The sequence below is a fragment of the Akebia trifoliata genome, chromosome 14, assembly GCF_017979445.1.
Source record: "Akebia trifoliata isolate Shusen 1 chromosome 14, ASM1797944v1, whole genome shotgun sequence".
NCBI lineage: Eukaryota > Viridiplantae > Streptophyta > Magnoliopsida > Ranunculales > Lardizabalaceae > Akebia > Akebia trifoliata.
Window position 1 is genome coordinate 15,578,950 of NC_141388.1, and position 20,142 is coordinate 15,599,091.

General features: G+C 32.2%; 1 pseudogene; it reads right to left on the reverse strand.

The window, feature by feature from the left end:
- Window positions 1-9,813: 9,813 nt before the first annotated feature.
- Window positions 9,814-10,335, reverse strand: LOC147386427 (mannose-specific lectin pseudogene; annotated as a pseudogene).
- Window positions 10,336-20,142: the final 9,807 nt, after the last annotated feature.

A 20,142-nucleotide genomic window follows, 5' to 3' on the forward strand; every position in this document is an offset into this window, starting at 1 on the left:
AAGTCAATCTCATAAGACTAAAGTCAAAACCCTAATCTAAACTAATCAAGTCAATCTCATAAGACTAAAGTCAAAACCCTAATCTAAACTAATCAAGTCAATCTCATAAGACTAAAGTCAAAACCCTAACCTAAACTAATCACGTCAATCTCATAAGACTAAAGTCAAAACCCTAATTAAAACCGTAAAAGAAACCCTAATCAAACCCTAATTCTTATAAAAAAAAACTTTATAAATAGGAGCCTCCACACCCTATTTTCGTATATAAAAAAATCCCTAAGAGAAGTAGGTCAAAAAACTTCCCTAGCCTCCTATAAACCCTAATTTTGAAGCCCAACTCCTTACCTAACACCCATACTTCGATTTTAGCCTGAAAAACACCTAGAAGACCTTCGAAAACACCTCAAAATCGATAACAAAATTCAAAGAATCCAGATCTAAGGAAGAGATACCTTACCTCGGAGATCTGAAATTAGATCCGGAGACAAAACGAAGTAAGAAGTATGGTACAAGGAACAATTTTGTCAAATCTGAGGGAATAGAACCATTGCGTTCGAAGGTAAAATCTCTTTTATTTTCTCTATCTAGATTTTTGTTAGTAATGTAATCTTATTTGGGATAAGTAGAGACCGGCATTGACCGGACGGGATTGGTGCCTAACACCTTCCAACCTCGTAATGTGTTCTCCAGATTCAATTTTTCTTTAGTAGATTAGTTTCTTTATTTTTAGAGTCAGTATTCGGTTCCTAGACCGTAATAACTAGGTGGCGACTCCTAAACCTCGAAGGTCAAAAGCGAATCCGAGCACCCCACGGATCGAGGACGCTTTCAGGAACTGATATTCACTTTGATCTACAGATATTGGGAGAATGAGAAGGTCCGGCTATATTATAGGTCAGTTCATATGTATACATTGGATGATGAAGTTGAGACATTCCCTTCAAAAGCACATGTGTATTGAATTTCATCCTCATAAACAATGGATAGGATCTCATGTGGATCACCCAAGTTCCCAATGAAGTGTTGATATAATGATTGTAGCATACAGCGGAATGGTTGATCTGATAAGATGATCATTTAATATTTCTTCCAATTTAAAATAAAAAGTTGGCGTTGCATTTACACTCTTGCATAAGCTCTTTGATCCCCTTGCGGACTTGTGCAATTCATTTTTTTTACTTTTAGCTATACCACAGTTATAAATACACATTATACTTCTATTATATATAATTGACTATAATCTATACGATGGTAAAAAAAACTCTCTTTTAGACACTGTCAACAAGTCCATTGAAACAAACTTCTCCTTCACCTTATGACTCCTTGTTCTCGAGATATTTCCATATGGATTCTTGTCTTGGATGTCACTCATATCTCGATGAAAAACATCTATGGTTTTGTACACATCCACGTTAGTAATGTGTGAAACGATGCCAATTTCAATGTTACTTTTGGAAATTTCCTTTTTCCATATATATATATATATATATATATATATATATATATATATATATATATATATATATATATTCAAATTATTGTCAAAAGTGTTGTTACAGCATTATTAATTGAATCAGAAACATGCCCAAGTTGGTGAAGGGGGATAGAAAAAAGCTTTTGGAGGCATCGTGGCAGGATGTCATGTTCAGTATTGTAGGCTTTCTAGACTAATAGTCTCAGGTTCTTGTATAGCTTGTATTAGATATGATGAGGTATATATATATATTTTTATTATGTTGTCTAACAATTCTGTGCCTAATTATTTAGATTTTAAACTAATCTTGTTGTCATTATCTTAATGTGATGCACATAGAAATTAAAGAGTTCAACGAATACTGAGCCAAGTCGAGCAATCTTATTTCTCATGACATACAAGCCCAATGATTTGGTCACAACACGGAGAAAATTGTAAGTTTATTTTTACAATAATTTTCATCAAGCATTAACCAATTATGCTAATATCTCAATTTGAAGATACTAAATATTTTGCAAGACAAGATAAAAGAACTTTTGAGTTTATTACTAGAAGACTCTCAAGATATTACAGGTCGAAATGATGTGTTATCTCAGGTCTTGGGTCCTGATAGACATAGTTGTGTTCGTGGTGTCGACCTAGGACCGACTTCTACCAAATTATTTACATCATCTTCCAAAATCTCCTCTAGTGATTCTGCTGAAGTACTTAGGTTAAAGGAGAAACTAAAGTCTTTGAAACAACAACAGGTTGTGAGAGATGCTGAGGTGGAAAAACTCAAGGAATTGATCATTACCCTAAGGGTATGTTTGATTGCATATGGAAAATAGGGTGGAAAATCAATTTCCATGGAAAATGACATTTTTCAAGTGTTTGATTACACATGGAAATGGAATTCATTTTCCACCCCATTCAAAAAGTCCACTAAATCATGGATTTCACTTTCCCACCCATATGGGTGGGAAAATGAAATCCACCCATATTTTCCATCATCAATTCTTCCCTACCACCACCACCACCATCACTACCACTACCACCACTACCACTATCACCATTACATTAACCTCGTCATCGTCGTCATCGCCGTCGTCACCATCGCTGTCGCCATCGGCTCCGTCTCCGACCACCTTCTATCTCTTTTCTTCTTTTTTTTCTTCACCTTCTTCTTCATCCCTCACGTCATCCGCCACCATTACCACCACGTTCTCCCCCCATCTTCCTCACTTACCTCCGTCACCTCCGTCGTCGTCATCGCCGTCGTGGCCACCACCTTCGCCGTCGCCATCCTGGCCACCACCGCCGTCGTCGTCGCCCTCGTGGCCGCCACCGTCGCCGCCATTGTGGCCGCCACCGTTGTCGCCACATCCTCCCCCCTCCCTCTTCCTCGTCATCTTCTTCTTCCTCTCCCCCTCCTATCATCTTCTCCCTCCTTCTCCTCTTATTCTTTTTTCTCATATTTTTCCATGATTTTAGCCATGTGAAATCAAACAATGGAATTTGATTTTCCAACCCTATCTATTTTCCACAACTAATTTTCTATGGATTTCAAATTCCATGGAAAGTGACTTTCCATGCAATCAAACATACCCTAATAAGAAAGGTAAATTCTCACTGATAATTGAATATGTTATGATTTAAAATATTTTATTAATAGATAAATATTAATTGAAATGACTAATTTGATTAATGTATATGAATTGTAGGTTGATGAGCAACATAATCAGCCCGACAATGATCGGTGCCCACAGCAACAACCATGATAGATAGTTTTTATTTTTTTAAGTGACAATCATGGATTTATAAGCATCAAACATGGATTTATAAGTATCGACTCTTAATTTAATCGACTTATTATTTTGTTATACTTGTCTTCTTACTAATTTGACTTACTATGTAATTGTGTTTAATTAACAGGTTGTATAAAAATATGTATTTAATTACAAATAATTTTAAAATAAAAAAAATCTTATTAACGATGGTCATTCCCATCACTATAGGCATTCAAAAACGTATTTATAACTACGGTAAAAAATAAATTAGCGGCGGCCACTACAATCACCATAGGTTTCATTTATATCTATAGCGAGGGTAATACAATTAAATTGGCGGCAGTTTGTGACCGCCACCATAGATCTCATTTATATCTATAGCGACGGTAATAATTTTAATTAGCGGCGGTTTATGACTGTCACTATAGGTCTCATTCATACATATAGCGACGGTAATACAATCAATTAGCGGCGGGTTTTGACCGTCACTATAGGGCTCCATATGGCCCTTAGCAACGGATTTTGGTATTTGCGACGGTTTTTTACCCCCGCTAAAAATCTAAAATTTTGTAATGGTCCAATCATCATCAATTTATATCAAATTAGCTAAATAAACATTAAGGCAAATATCTCTCCAAATATCACACAATTTCTTGAAATTCGCATGCTAAGAAAAGAAAGGAACAATTTGAAAAAGTTCAAATCGCATCCAATGTCCTAAGACTTACGTGACAAGTTTTGATAAAAAAATGAACTTCAAATAAAATATCGCATGTAAATAATTTTCAAATTGGTCATTGATCTCAAGCATATATAATTACCAAATAAGTCATTATTTTATGTGCGGTTTGGTCAAGTGAATCATCATAATTATGTCAAATTGGCCAGGTAAACCCCATGGTAACGATTTCCTCTAATCAAAATATTCTCATTTTCTAAAATTACATTAGGGAATTTAGAAAAGCTATAATTCCAATTAATTTGGCAAAATCCACGTAGCATGTATGGCACCTAAATTGACAAAATAATTTCAAAAAAATTGATGGGTCAATTCAACCACCACATTTAAAAAAAAAAAAACGAAAAATTAATTTAAGTGCCACATGCACGAAAATCAATGAGTCAACTCACTTATCACATTTTATGAAATAGAAATTCAATTTTACATGTCACATGCACAAAATAACAAAAAAAATAAAAAGAGTCATCTTATGAAATTGAATTAATTTTTAGGCAGATTTACCAAAACATGCACAACTTTTTCGTTTATTTACTAAAACGGTACACTGTTCAAAATATTTTCGAAAACGGTAATTTTACCGTTTTTAGAATTAATTTTTTTACCAAAACAGTAAAAACAGTAAAATGTATTTTTTTTTCTGAAAATACCCTTTTTATTTTTTGACTGAAATTACGAAAATAAAATTGATTTCGGTAAAAAAAATTGTAAATACATATGATTGTTGGATTATCAAAAGAGAGTGAATCTTTTTAGTTGGATTTTCATTTTTCTAAGGTTAAAATTATAAATGCAGATGTAAAACAAAAAAAAGGGTATTTTCGATAAATTAAAAAAAAAAAAGTACATTTTACTGTTTTTACTGTTTTGGTAAAAAAAAAATTAATTCCGAAAATGACAAAATTACCGTTTTTGAAATTATTTGCTATAGTGTACCATTTTGGTAAATAATTTCAAAAACTCTACCGTTTTGATAAATTATTATAATTTTTATGTATGATGTACACAAAAAAGAATCTGTGATTCAACTCACTTGTCAATTTATGAAATAGTGCCACGTGAACCCAAATTAATGAGTCAACTCGAACACATTTTATTAAATGTTTTCCAATTAAATCCATCTGATGTACCTCAAAAACTAGAGTTATCCCAACCAAATTTTATGAAAGATTAATGGCTTTCAAAATTGGTGAATCAACCCTCCACGTGCATACCAAATCAATGTAGTGGATGATATGGGCTAGCTACTACTGTGTGAGGATTTTAATGAAAATAGGAAGAGGATGAGAAGATGATAGGGACTGCTGCTGTGTGAAGATTTTAATGAAAATAGTAAGAGGAGAAGACGATGTAAATGACCATGGGACTGCTGCTGTGTGAGGATATTAATGGAGGTGGTGATGGAGAGTATCATAGGGACTGCTGGTATGAGAGAATTTTAATAGAGATGGGGGCTGTTGCTATGAGAGATTTTAATGCTGGCTGAAAATGGTCTGCCGATTCCTCTTTTTTTTATTTTCCTTGTTTTGTTTTTATTCCCCCCTCTCTTGTTGTCACGTGTTGGTTTTTTTTTTTCTTTTTCTTTTTAAATAAAAGAAAAGGTGGTAGATGTCCTCTTAAGTTTGATAATTTCATCCCTAATTTCATTTCCTTAAGTGTCAAAAGTCTCTAGGCTTAGTTGATTTGCACAAATGCTGACAAAAATTTTAATTTTAATCTCAGATTCATGTTTGTTTATCGAAATAGAATTTTTTTAAGTGTAAATCAAATTTAAGGGTATTGTGATCATTTTGTTATAGTCAAAATTTTAATCTCAGATTCATGTTTGTTTATCGAAATAGAATTTCTAAGTGTAAATCGAATGTTAAGGGTATTGTGATCATTTTATTATAGTCATTTTTTTATCGATTGATGCAACAGGCTCCCATCAATTTCTGACTCAGTTGAGTGAACTAGGGCGTGCCCTCAAAAATTTAATGGTTCTCCTCCTCACAAGGTTCTCTTAGCCACGTATGACTTCCGTGTTTGATGAAAATCTGAGATACCCCCAGGTTTTAAAGCTTAATTACATACCCGTTGATTTTTGTTCCACTCTGAACGACTAATAAAATGACCTAAACACCCTTAGTTTTAATGAAGATGGGTTTTATTAATTATTTGGTTGATTAAGGTCTTGGTGTTGTTTAGAGAGTTGCTATTGACACCCCAACTTTTACTTATTACATCCCCAGTAAAATTAAAAAAAAAACTTGAAATAAATAGTTTAGAAACAGTAAAAGTTGGGTTGTCAATAAAATCACTCTCTTCTTCTTTTTCCCTTTTTGTCAATAAAATTTTGTATGAGTCTAATCCTAGTAGTAAACAACTATTGAAGTACTTAATCTTATAGAAATATTTATAATATATTTAATTAGAAAAATATTCTTTTCATATAACAAAAGTATATTGTCTAATTACAATTTAATATTGATCTCATATATTACCTTTATAGGTTAATAAGACATTCAATTGAACTTCGATGGGATAGTCTTCAAACATGCACGCAAAAAACTTATTTGAAAAATATGTACTTTTCGTTGAGCCCAGGCTTAGTTGACTTAGGCCCAACCTACCATTTGACACCCCTACAAATGTATAGTAGAGCGGAGTCACCAACCCAAAGTCTGCATCGACAAATATTCCTTGAGTTTTGTGAAGTACTAATGTTGGTTTTACCTTTTTCTCACTCTCCCACGTGGCATTTTCCCTGACACACACACCACGTGGTTGTGTATAACATCATAGATTTTTTCCTCGAATGCACAACTGCATATTTTTCGGAAGATGTGCAGTTGTGTATCCCGAGGAAAAAAATTTTATGGTTCTATACACAACCACACACATGGTGGAGTGTATGGGGGAGTATGCCATGAGTGAGGTGTCTAAATTGTAACCACAAAAGTCCATCAAATGTATGTAACTATATATGGATAAGAATTTTTTTATTTTGATAAGCAAGCAAGTATTTTGTTAAAAGAAAAATGGAGAAGAAATAATTACAGACGCTTGGTGTTTGGGAGACCTCTTCAAACAACTCCGAATGGAATGTCAAGATAAATTATTCATTAGGATTCCTATGGAAAATGAATGTCTAGAAGATCTATAAGAATGACTGTTGAGCAATAAAGTACACTAAATTTATTTTCGAAAATAATAATAATAATAATATATAATCAAAATGCAATATAATGTTAGAATAGATTCGATCTGTCTTACAGGTTGGTTGTTTGTTGTTCAACCAACATGGCACAGCTTGCTTTGATAAATTTTTTGATGGAATTTAATTAAAAGTACTGGAAGGAATGAGAGGGGAGTAGGGATTTAACGTTACAAAAATGAGAGAGATGGATGGGGATAAGGACGAATGAATGTTAGAAAGATGCCTACAGGTAGGGCTTTTTTATCTCTTATTTATAATAATCCAAACCTAAATGTATTTTGCTATGTTAAGATGCACAGTCAATTCAATTAAAATTAGAAATTTTAGTAATACACCTAGCAACATTGCAATCTAAAAAGTGCACTCCTATTTCTTCTTCTTCCTCCTTGAGGATGTCCTTAAAAATGCTACAAGATTCATATTGAAAAACGACACAGTCCATTATACCTTCCATTATTCTTGATCATCCGAAGCTAGTTTTTCTATCAAAATAATCCTAACGAAGATGATGGTAATTGGTCTTCATCATGGGTCTCTTGAAGATGATGTCAGAATAACACACCTTGATCAGTCAAAGCCTATAATTGCCTAAAAAGCTGAGAGGTGTTTGCGACTAGGGCTGCAACCTAGGTGGGTTGGAGGGTCAATCCAAACTCAATCCTGTGAAAAATTGAAATAGCAAAGATAACACAATCACACAAAATACAAGGATTTACGTGGTTTGGACACATATGATACAAACATCCTAAATCTAATATCTAAGAACCGCGTAAGGTGTCAATACTTGAGGAAGTGGAAACTAAGAGTCATCCCTATCGCTACTATCTGAAGTTTTTATTGCTACACTTGCTAAATCAGATGATTTTTCGTTTTTCTTGTTTTCATCATCTCTCTGACGTTTTCGACAATCTCTTTTGAAGTGTCATTTCTAATGGCAATAGTAACACTCTACTTCTTTCGCCCTTGATTTTGATCTAGAATTTTTCCTATCTAATCAAGATTTGTTCTTCGACCTCCCTTGTCTTTGAATTTCCTTTTCTACGAGCCTTTTTGCTTCGGATTCCTCAATGTTCGATTTTTTTTCTCATCTGATTTGAAAAAAGTGATGTAGTAACCTCTTCTATATTCAGAATCTCTTCCCATAAAGTAGGGTTGTGACAAGATGATCATACGAATGGGGAAGAGACGCTAATAGCAATATCTCATTGTCTTCTTTGTCGATTTTAACCTCGAGTCTCAATAGTTCACTCACGATCTTGTTAAACATATTAAGGTGTTCCAACAAATCTGAACTTTCCGTCATCTATAAACCGTGCAATTGTTTCATAAGAAATAGTTTGTTTGTTAGAGATTTCGCGATGTATAAACTCTCCAATTTCTTCTACAGATCAGGAGTTGATTATTCATCCATCACGTTATACATTACTTCATCTACAATACACAAACGAATAGTACTCATAGCTTTTTGACCGATTTCTTCCCAATCATCCTTGTCTATCGTCGTAGGTTTTTTACTAACAACGTTTTGTACAATTCTTGTTGCACCAGCATATCTTGTACTCGTTTCTACCATAACTAAAGTTGTTTCTCTCATTGAACTTATCAACGTCAAACTTCGAACCAAATATCTTCGCTGCAAACCTCAATAACTTAAACCTCTGATACCAATTTGTAAAAAATGCAAATAGCAAAAAATAACACAATCGTACAAAAATTCGAGTTCTATTTGATTTTGGATTGCAAAACTCCAGTCTAAAATTCATCCAAAAATTCGATAAATGCAAAATATGCGGCATGTGCTTCATACGTGTATTATCTGTTTCATTTTAAAAATTCGAAAACAAAAAAATTCAATCATATGATATTGATGTTAATAGTGATAGTGATGTTAATGGGGTGGTAATAATGATGGTGGTGATAATGAGGAAATTGAGGTTATTGTTCCATTGATTTTTAAAAGAAAACCAAAGTCAAGGGATAAATCATTTATTTGAAAAATTAAGATATAATCTCAAATAAATGTAAAGGGTCTTGTCAGTAATTTTTTTTTAAAGATAAAGGGGACACATATCACATAAAAAAGTGGATTCCTCCAAAATTGTGAAGTATGACCGCTTTAAAATCCACTTGTGTTAGATGTTACAACTTACAAGTTTACATTTTGCAACATACAACAAGTTATAGTAGTATTTTTTTTTTTTTTTTTCCATCGAGTTTTATAAAAATTCGTAAAAGTAATAAAAACTACGTTTTATTCTTTTCAAACTTAAAATCTATGAATTATTCAAAATAGTTCAATAATCCTGAGAAAAATACTTTCGTTGAAAAAAACGAAAAATTCGTGTATTTTTCAACAATTAAATGGGAGATTGCTAAAGAGTATACAACCCTCCAAGAGCACGGGCTCGCAATTATAATAAAGAAAAAGATAAGCAGCATTACATAATATATATATTTTCATAAAACATAACATTGATCACATTAAACAGACAACTTAAGGTACGTGCGTACCACATGACGTGAAGAACTAGGAAAAACAACAATTACAATGGCACTAAACATGCCTTAGGGAAATTAAGGTACGTCACAGATATAACTAGATAAGCTTAGGATAAGTTTTAAGTTTGTACTCTCAAGCATCGGTAGAAACCTTAATATGAGACTTGGTGGTGATGATATTCTTAGTTTCATTTCTCTTATTCACCAAGACCGCCATGCTACCGGTGTGAGTGTAAGTAGACCATACACCACCATAGATAACTAAATTCCTGTCTTCCTGAAGAATCAGGACAAAGATATCATCCCAATCTTCCCCACTACGAGAAGACCATACATCAGTGTTTCTCTCGTTATAAATCACAAGATTCCCATCTCTCTGCATTGTACAACGGCAATTGCTCCCCTGACCTGACGTGTTTGTATTCCAGACCACGTATGTGCCCTCATAAAGTACAAGATCGCAATTGTATAGCATTTTTAAGGTGTAATTACCAGAGTCAAGACTGGATCCAGCAAGTAGAGAGTTCGGGCTGTATAAAATATTATTGGGATGACTCTGAGCCTCACTGTAGTGTTGGTTGAGAATAAGGAAGATGGAGAGGAGGAGAAGAGTAGAGGTGAGCAAGGATTTGGGAAGATGAGAAGAAATAGCCATATTTATTTCTCAATGTTTGTTGTCTATGTGTGAGTGTGAGTATGACTATTCTTTTATAAATATTTCACGAAAAAATCATACAACTTTGAATGATTTTATCATGATTTGTATATATATCTAGTTAATATAGAAGTTAAATGATTTTTTTTAGTTGCTTTTTCTATGCCACTCAAATAATAGAAAATAATCTTGTGCAAAAATTTTCAAGATGTGCAAAGTAGTGGAAAAGGATATGCTAGCCAATATTAGTCCTGCAATCAAACATGCCCTTAATCAAAATCATGAGATAAGTATAATTATATTGATTAAAAGATAATGATTTATTGATTTTTAATTTTTTTTGAAAGGTAAAATACCTGTTTGACCACCTGGTTTGAGGTTTGCCAGTTTTACCCTCCCAATACATGCCCTTGAACCACCTCTTTTCACTGTGCCACTCATACTTTTGACTGCCACGATCAAAACATCCGGTTAAAGGATTTCATTATATTTTCAATTTTACTCATCCCAACACATTCTCTTGAATAGCATGTTTTCAATTTTTATTTAAAAAATTAATAATTTATTTATTAAAAATAATGATTTTTAATTTTTTTTAAAGGTAAAATACATGCATGGTTTGAGGTGGCCAAATTTTACCCCTCCCAAAACATACCCTTGAACAACCTCTTTTCACTGTGCGATGCATACTTTTGACTGCCATAATCAAAACATCCAGTTGAAGGACATGTTATTAATTTTCATTATATTTTCAATTTTACTCATCCCAAAACATTCTCTTGAATAGATTGTTTCCAATTTTTTTATTTAAAAAATGGTAAAATTTGAGGTCCAACGATCATTGACGACTCTTTTAGAGAACAAGTTGTCCATTAGGTTCAAAACATGCATTTGAACAACATGGTTTCAATTTTTTTACTATAAAAAAAATGTAAAGAATCAAGTCCAACGGTCACTAACGTCTCTTTTATGTAAAGAGGTTGCCCACCACCCTCTTTTCAATTCAAATGATCATTTTTCCACAAATAAATAGGTGGATTTAGGGTGTTCTTCCGCACTTAAGCAATTTGATGGTCTTACTCTCTAATTTGCAAGGGTGGATTTATAATGGGGACACTTGCCCCCCAAAGAATTTTCAAAGTCTATAAGGCACTATGAATTATAAATTTCTCTTTACAAAGAATTTTCACTCCTTTGCGGCCCACAAAGAATTTTCACTCTAAAGTAACTCCTGTGTAGGAGAAATTCTTGCTCCATCCCTACTAATTCGTACTCTTTATTTCTATTACTCTTTAAATTTTGTAGTTGTTAGTAATTTGTTTATTATTCGTAAGCAAAGATTTAATTTCTGAAATGGCTTCGATGAATGATTATATGTCAATATGGAGGTTATTGTGAAGATCTGCCATACATGGACAGTAATGCTTGAATTTTAATGGTAACGTTAGATATCGCATGCCGTAGTCACATATGTAGCTTCTTTTTTTTTTTTTTTTACAATAAAACATCAAATCTTAATGCATGATTGATTGGGGTATGTATGGGGGTATTTTGGAACTCCTTGTCGATAGTTTTTATGAAAATGTGAACCTCAATTCACCAATAATTTTTTATATATAGGCCAGTTTTGATAGTTGTCCAATATTATTTTTTCTAGTGATCATCTTTTAAATAGTCCATATCGTAAGCACCTAAGGTGGAGGATTGAAACCCTACTCCCACACATGTATTGTATCGAGGAAGGGGAGGATTGGAGGAAATTGGATCTCATAATTCCACAAATATGATCCAAACACAGTGTCCAACATTGCGATGATGTGGTGGTGTGCATACAATCATAGATTTTTTTCCTTGTATCTAGATGAATGAAATCTATAATTCTCTGTGTATTGCCACATACCTTTATGACGTCCACAAAATATTGAGACTAAAGTTAAATTTCAAATAGTATCACGTGAGATTCTTACAGCCTGTTGTGGGCCCCATCTTACGTGGACACCTTCTGTCTCGGTTATAAAAATTGATATTATTTTAAGTGTGAATGGGTTGATTTGAACCGTTGATTCGACTGATTGAAACTATGGGATTTGGACCACAGCTGTAAAATTGGAAGTTTAGTTTTTTTTGAAAAAAGAAGCGTGGCTATTACTCTCTCTCTCTAAAGTCTCACAAAGATAAATTTTTGATTTTTTTCCTTTGTATGTTTTGGAATAATTGTGTTACCTCTTTACATTTCAAAATTAGAACATACATGCATCTTAACCATTATTTTCTCTTGCAACTAAAGAAAAATGGCCTAAATATCCTTGATTTGTCATCATTAACTTATCATCTTCAACCTCTTGAATATGAGAACGATGATGATGTTTACAAAGAAATGATGATTGCAACCGCGATGACCATAATAGGGGCATTGAGGTTTCCATCAATTTATAAGAGAAGATCGTGATGAAGGACGTTATGTGATCAATTTTACCCAATGTTCTAAAAATCGAATTGATGATCAACCAAAATTTTGCTTAATTGGTCAGATCCAGGTTCAATTTTCTTGGACCAATTTCTATTCATTAAAATTATATATATATATATATATATATATATATATATATATATATATATATATATATATATATATATATATAAATAAAAATTAAGGAAGTACTCAAAAAATTAATTCAAAATTTACATTAGGTAAAAGCCTAGAACAATACATGTACATGATTTTTAGATTGATGCTAAAAGAAATTAATTATTTCTGGCTTTGATTTAAGATTTTTGTAAAACCATTAATAAATTAATAATGTATGGTTTCCTTTAATACTTTAATAATTAAAAGATGAGTCCTGATACTATGACTTGTCAGGTAACATACTCAAATGATTTCATAACATGTCAACTTCAGTATCTTTGTACGCCTTGGGATACACTTTTTTTATGTGAAAGTGCAATCGTGTATTCAGAAGCGTACTTGATTAAATCATAAAATTCTCTGAAAATTCATAAAATTAGCTTAATAAGAGGTTAATTGATTAAATCAATGAAGTGATCAGCCCTTCTTTAACTAATTGTGGAATATGGTGAAATTTTTATCTTTTACCTTCAATGTTTTATTTTCTTCAATATTCATATATGAATTAGACCAAAATAGGATTTTTCGGATTGGTTTTTGAAAAAAATATATATATATTTTGTATGTATTATCTGAATTTTTCTTGATTCTCTTATGATATTTTCCTGAATTTAATTAGGATGATTACCGAATCCAAACTTTTTTACCATGATTGATACAAGTTTTCTAGGAGGGCTTTGAACCTTGTTTGAGTTTTAAAATGCTTAAAATTTAGTGTAATATTTTCTTTTTTCACTATTTATTTTATGGTTCAACGTTTGATTAATTGGGACCAAACCTAGTAATCATAGTGAGAAAATTCTTTGATTTTTTTCAAAAGTCACAATTAACACATGATTCTTTCAATCAACAATTTAATCAAAGAATTATTTGCAAAGATTTTAAAAATACTTCTGATATTACATTAGAAGGTGGTATGTGCAAACACACATGTGTAAAATGGCTTATTTGTAATTTAAGATATTAATTGAAGAATTTTTGAAGATCATATACTGAAAAGGATATTTTTGTAATTTTCAAAATTGAGCAACGTGTTGGTTACAATTTTCTTAGGTTTTCTTTTATATCGAAACCACCCAAATTTTGGTGTGAAAGCACTTCTATTCCGTCTTCTTTCATTACAATAATAAAAAATTAATGTGATGTTTTCAAATTATCTTTAATATGTGAAATGTACATTTTTATATTATGCTTAAATATATCGATCAAAAAAATATAAAAAATCTTATCCCTAATTAATAATAAATTTTTATTTTTCTCGATTTTCCCCTAACCTTTGCTGAATTTTTTTTAAGTACGAATTTGCTAATAAGAAATTTTTGTGCAGACAAACCAATGGTACAACTCCACGTGCATTGAAAATGCTAGCATGATTGGTTGAGAGTAAGAAAATTTAGGGAGATATTTTTTTAGCTGTATTGAGGTTGTGTTTGGTATTACGTATATAGCTTTCCGATTACTTTTGTAGAAACATTTAATTGAGATCAACTTTTGTAATAATTCTTTAATATTCAACATGAATTTGCTTGGTAGTATTGAGGATAAAAGTACATTAATTAATTAGGTATTTTTTTTAAGATAGACAAGCAATGAAGATGTATATTAAACTAAAGATTTGCAACATTTGATGATATTCCAAAATCATTTTACACTGCAACACTAGAGATTTGTGGAGAGAGATAGAAATGTAGAGAGGTAGAGTGATGGAGATAGAAAGATGAAGGAGAGAAAATAGGTAAACAAAAAGACAAATCTTAATAGAAAATACCTTCCTTACTAAGGGCCTCCACACTCAAAATAATTAGCACACTAGCAATTTAACATCACAACCCTCTAGATTTCATGGAAAAACTTAAATAAAAAAAATATAAAAAAATAGGGTTTGATCAAAGGTTTTTAAAATGGGCACTTACTGAATTTCAACATAAGTCCTAAAATTAAAATTAAAATTCAACGATGAAAAATAACAATTTTTTTATTTTTTTTCAAAATCCATAGAATTGTCTCTCAACAATTTGAAAGTGCCTCGATATTTTTTACAAAATAAAAAGTATTATGAAAATTTGGGGGGATTTTGAGGGAATTGAGTGAGTTGCCACCTAATTTAGGTTTAGGAATAAAAAATATTTCAAATAAGGAATCGAGTCAGTCCATGATTAAGAGATATGGTCAAGGGGTCGAGTTAAGTGTTTCAAAAGGTATTAGGCACCGAACTTGCCTAATCGAAGTGATTGGTGTCTACTGCAATCCATGACGATCTTATGGTCAACAACTAAAGACTTAGGTCAAACTAACATCCTAGGGTCCAATCATTATCATTTTATATCGAATTTACCGATCTAGTCTTATGATTGCAATTTTCTCAAATATCACACAATTTCTTGAATTCCACATGCAATGATAAAAGGAACAATTTGAAAACACTTAAATTATATCTAACGATCTAAGGCTCAATGTGGCAAGTTTTTATAAAAATGAACTTCGATTAAAATGCCACATAAAAATAATTTCTAAATCAGTCAAGACTTTTCACATATATAAATAATTTTCAAATTGGTAAAGATCCTCACACGTATAAATAATTTTCAAATTAATAAAAATTCCACACGCATAAATAATTTTCAAATTTATTAGATATTATTAATAATTATCAAATCAGATGAATATTCTCAAGCATGAATTATCGCCAAGGTAGTCATTATTTTAGGCATGAGTAATTACCAAATCGGTCATCGATATTAAGCATGAATAATTACTAAAATAGTAGAATATCATCATACGCATAAGTAATTACCAAATTAGTTTATTTCACCACAAGCACTAAATCAATCAAAATTTCATTACAAGCATGAATATGGTTTTTAAATGCTTGAAGTCTAGCACGACAATAACCTAGGCATGAATTTCTAAGAGAGTAACATCACCTTGCTTTTGCAGCTCTTGCAATCCTCTCTCACTGACATGGCCAAGCCTACGATGCCACAGTTTTGATTTGAACAGCTTTACATGAGTTACTATTACAGCAACTCCAATCACCGTGCTAGCTTGCAAGGTGTACAAACCATTGCTTCTCACTCATTTCATCACTACCATGGGTCCTTTAAAGACTTTAAGAACCCCATCACCACCTTTCTAAAATTTTTTCTCTAAAAAAAATTCACTTTTTCAACCTAGTGAAACCTTAAAATTGATGTCATTTCCGTTTTTGATGATAATTTGACTTTATAGACTTCAAAAATGATGAGTAAATAATTCATTTTCTATAATTTTTTGTTACGAACCCAATGGTGTAATCGAATTTTAAAAATTCTTACTCTAGTAAAAATACATTATTTTAACTTGGTCCGACTCGAAAATTGAGAATTTTACAACTTTTCTGTTCGAACTCACATTTGAGCGTGCTTACAGGCTAAAGTATGGTTTTCGACTATTTCAAATCTAATGGTGAGGTTAGATTTTATTAAAAATGATAAAATCCTAAAATTTTACCTTAAGTCTCACTTAAGAATTTTCTCAAAATTTCACTATTTATTTTTTCTCGAGATACGAATAAAACTTGAGAGTTTACAACATACATATACTAAGAGAACTCCATTATGAAATCTCTCTAAGAAGTCTAAATCAATATTCCTCCTCACGAAAATAATGTAAACTCTATGGATTATCCTTATCCATAAGCAATGTTTCACATTGATATCAAAATCCTTTTAAAGGCTACATTTTCTCTTATTGCACCACCACCTCTAAACATACATTTTCATGCATTTTTTTATTTTCTTAAGTTTTTCAAAATATTGGCCAAGTTTCAAAGGTAACCAACCACCTTTGGTGGAGAGGATGGGGTGCCTAACACCTTCTCCATCGTCTAACCAGAATTTCCTACTTAGATCTTAGGTAAATCATGTTATTTTTCATATACAAGAATTACAACAATGATAAAATCAATTTCAAAATTATTTTGGGTGCTCATTCATATCCATTTCCGAAAAAGAATGGTGGAGACTTCAAATAATGTAGCATTGAAATTTTATGATGAACATCTCATGTCAACACTGTGTAAATAGATGAGTCAGGGTGCCTAACACTTTCCTCGAGTCACAGTTGAACCTCCGAACCCGAATCTCTAATTCATAGATTATTCCCATGCAGTCAACTAGCTAAAAAAAATTAATTTAAAAATTAAAAAATCAAGTCGAATGGTCATTCACACCCAATTAACTCAATGAATGATAGCGACTCAATCTGGTTGCTACGCATAAAATAAAAATTAAATTTTGTCTCAAGGATGACATATATACATCTCATTTGGGTCTAAATAAAACATTGACTCCAATTTTAGCCTATAAATTTTGATTGTTTTAACGTCATCTTTATTGTCATTGTCCATGCGGATAAACTTTTCAATATGACAGTGCACTCGATTTTTTAGTAATCCCTACATGGACTTAGTAATGTGAATTGTAACTCTTTCATCAATTTCACAAAACATTTGATGGTATTTAAACTAGATTAAATTCAAAACAAACAACTGCAAAGTCATTATCTTTATTTGTGAGCTACTTTTAGTATTTGAGATAACCCTCTTTCACATGGTCTAACCATTTACAAAAAGAAATGGGACGTTCGTTTGCATTATTCATGTTATTCATATGCTAGTGAAATATTATAATTTCTCATTCTTTACTTGATGCTCCATTTTCATTAAGTGAAGATTGCCAACTGAGCATTCTCTATCATTTCTTACCCCATTCTTTCCTCCTCTTATACACACGGAGTAATGAAATCATTACGAGTTTATTTCTCCATTTGAGTATTGTAATTTATCTTAAAGGGAGTGATAATAAGATGAGGTGCACAATAAATTCACTAGAGAATTTTATTTTAAATGCCCTTATCCTAATAGTAAGATTAAAGATTTTCTGATGCACTCTTTTCTTTTTTTCATAACTGTTGTTTCTCATGGCTAGAAAATTTTCTAATAATGTACTTGTTTTCAATTTATCTGATTTAGCAAAAAGGTTTGCAATTTTGGTTAGGATTTTATTGATATTATCTTCCTCAAGAATTGTACTTTTAATAGTTTTAGAAATTTAATATCTTATTATCAAGACTCATTTGATTTTTGTCCCAACACTTTTCATATAACTTCGGGCTCTCAACCTGCAATACATATTTGAGATCCATACAACTTATAATATAATTGTACGTGCATTCTTAGCATTTCAAATAATATGATCCATTCAAAATTGACACGTTGTTCAGGTTAACAAATATAGAAGATGCATTTGTTGCTTCCATAATTAAATTAAAAAAATGCTCATAATCAATGGAAAATAAAATTTTCATAAATTTTAATGCATTAATTACAAAAATTAATGATCATGAAAATTATAAGATGGCGTTGATCTAATTGCTAGGACTAAAGATACCATGATCAACAAATACGGATCCGTATCAAATAAAGCAAAGTTGTCACCTAGTTTGAACGAGTCTAGGAATCCAATTTTGACTCACATTAATTGACAAGACGTGATTTACAAGGAAGAACAAATTTGGAGGTCAAGTTACAGGATTGGAAGGTGTTAGGTACCAATCCTGCCTGACAAATATCGATCTCTACTAAATGAATGTAAAAATTACAATTTGGCCTAAAAAAGACGAAGAAGTGAGTTTTACCTTTGAAAGAAAACAGATATCACATAATTTTCTCAAAAGAAATAATTTGATCAAGGATAATGATTCATTCGTAATGTGTCTTCAAGTTTTGACGATTTTGATGGATTTTTTTAGTTATTTCAGTGTAGAATAGAGGCTTGGTTGATTGTGAGTGGTTGGAAGCTTCAAATTTCAATTTTGAAGGCATTTTCAGAGGTTTTGTGTGTTAAAAAACTAGGGTTTTTAGGGAATACGAAGTTTGAGTTTCTCTATCTATTTGGATGGCTTGAATGTGTCTAGGGCTATGAATTCCAATTAATTTGTGTATACACTTCAAGAAACGTTGCTAGAGAGGTTAATTTATCGACGATTTATGAAAAAATCGTTGCAAAAACCCTTTAGCGACCCCACTTTTACCAACTCTTTGAAAACTTGTTGATAGACTATTTGGGGCAATTTTTTCTGAATTAAGGGTAGTCTTAAACTGTCGATAAAAGCCTTTTATTTTGTAGTGAAGGTAGGAAAGAGGTTGAGTCAAGTAAATAAGAAAGTGGAGGTTAATTGAGTCAAAGAAATGGGGGGAGAGAGGAGTGACATGGGTGAGGGAGTTAAAATTGGGTTGAGTGGGCTTAGGTAATTGAGTCGGGTTTAATAGTTAGATTTGGTTTTAGGTTTGGATTCGAACGAATCAGATCCAATTTCTCTCTCTTCTCCTTGTACCATTTCGACTCTATGATTGTGAAATTTTCGGGTGTCTACATGAAAGCGCCCTCGATCCGCGGGGTGCGCGGATTCGCTTTTAACCCTTGAGGTTTGGGAGTCGCCACCTAGTTGTTAAGGTCTAGGAACCAAACTGACTCTAAAAAAGACAAACTAATCTACGAAGGAGAAAAATAGTCCGGGGATCACGTTACAGGGTTGGAAGGTGTTAGGCACCAATCCCGCCCGGCCAAAGTCGGTCTCTACTAACTTCCCAAATAAATCACATTGCTAAAAACCTAGATAAAATAAAAATAAAAAATTTCATACATTTCCGATAGTAAGGATTTTGTTCCTTCAGATCTGACAAAAATAGCTCCTTGTACCGTACTCCCTTACTTCGTTCTGTCTCCGGATTTGATTTCGGATCTCCGAGGCAAGGTATCTCCTTATTTTTGGATCTGAACTCTTCAAGTTTGTCACGGATTTTAAGATATTTTTGGAAGGTTTTTAGGCGTTTCTTATGCTAAAATCGAAGGGGGGATGTTAGGTAAGGAGTTGGGGCTCCAAAACTAGGGTTTATGGGAGGCTAGGGGGGCTTTTAGACCTACTTCTCTTAGGGTTTATGATTTGATCCGAAAATAGGGTGTGAGAACCTCTATTTATAGATGTTTTTAGGGTTGATTTGGATAGAGTTAGTATTTAATTAGAGTTCTTTTAATTAGAGTTGTATTTTAGTTAGACTTGTTTTAGGTAGAATTGTGTTTTAATTAGAATTATTTTAGGTAGAATTGTTTTTAAGTTAGAACTCTATTAGATTGAGT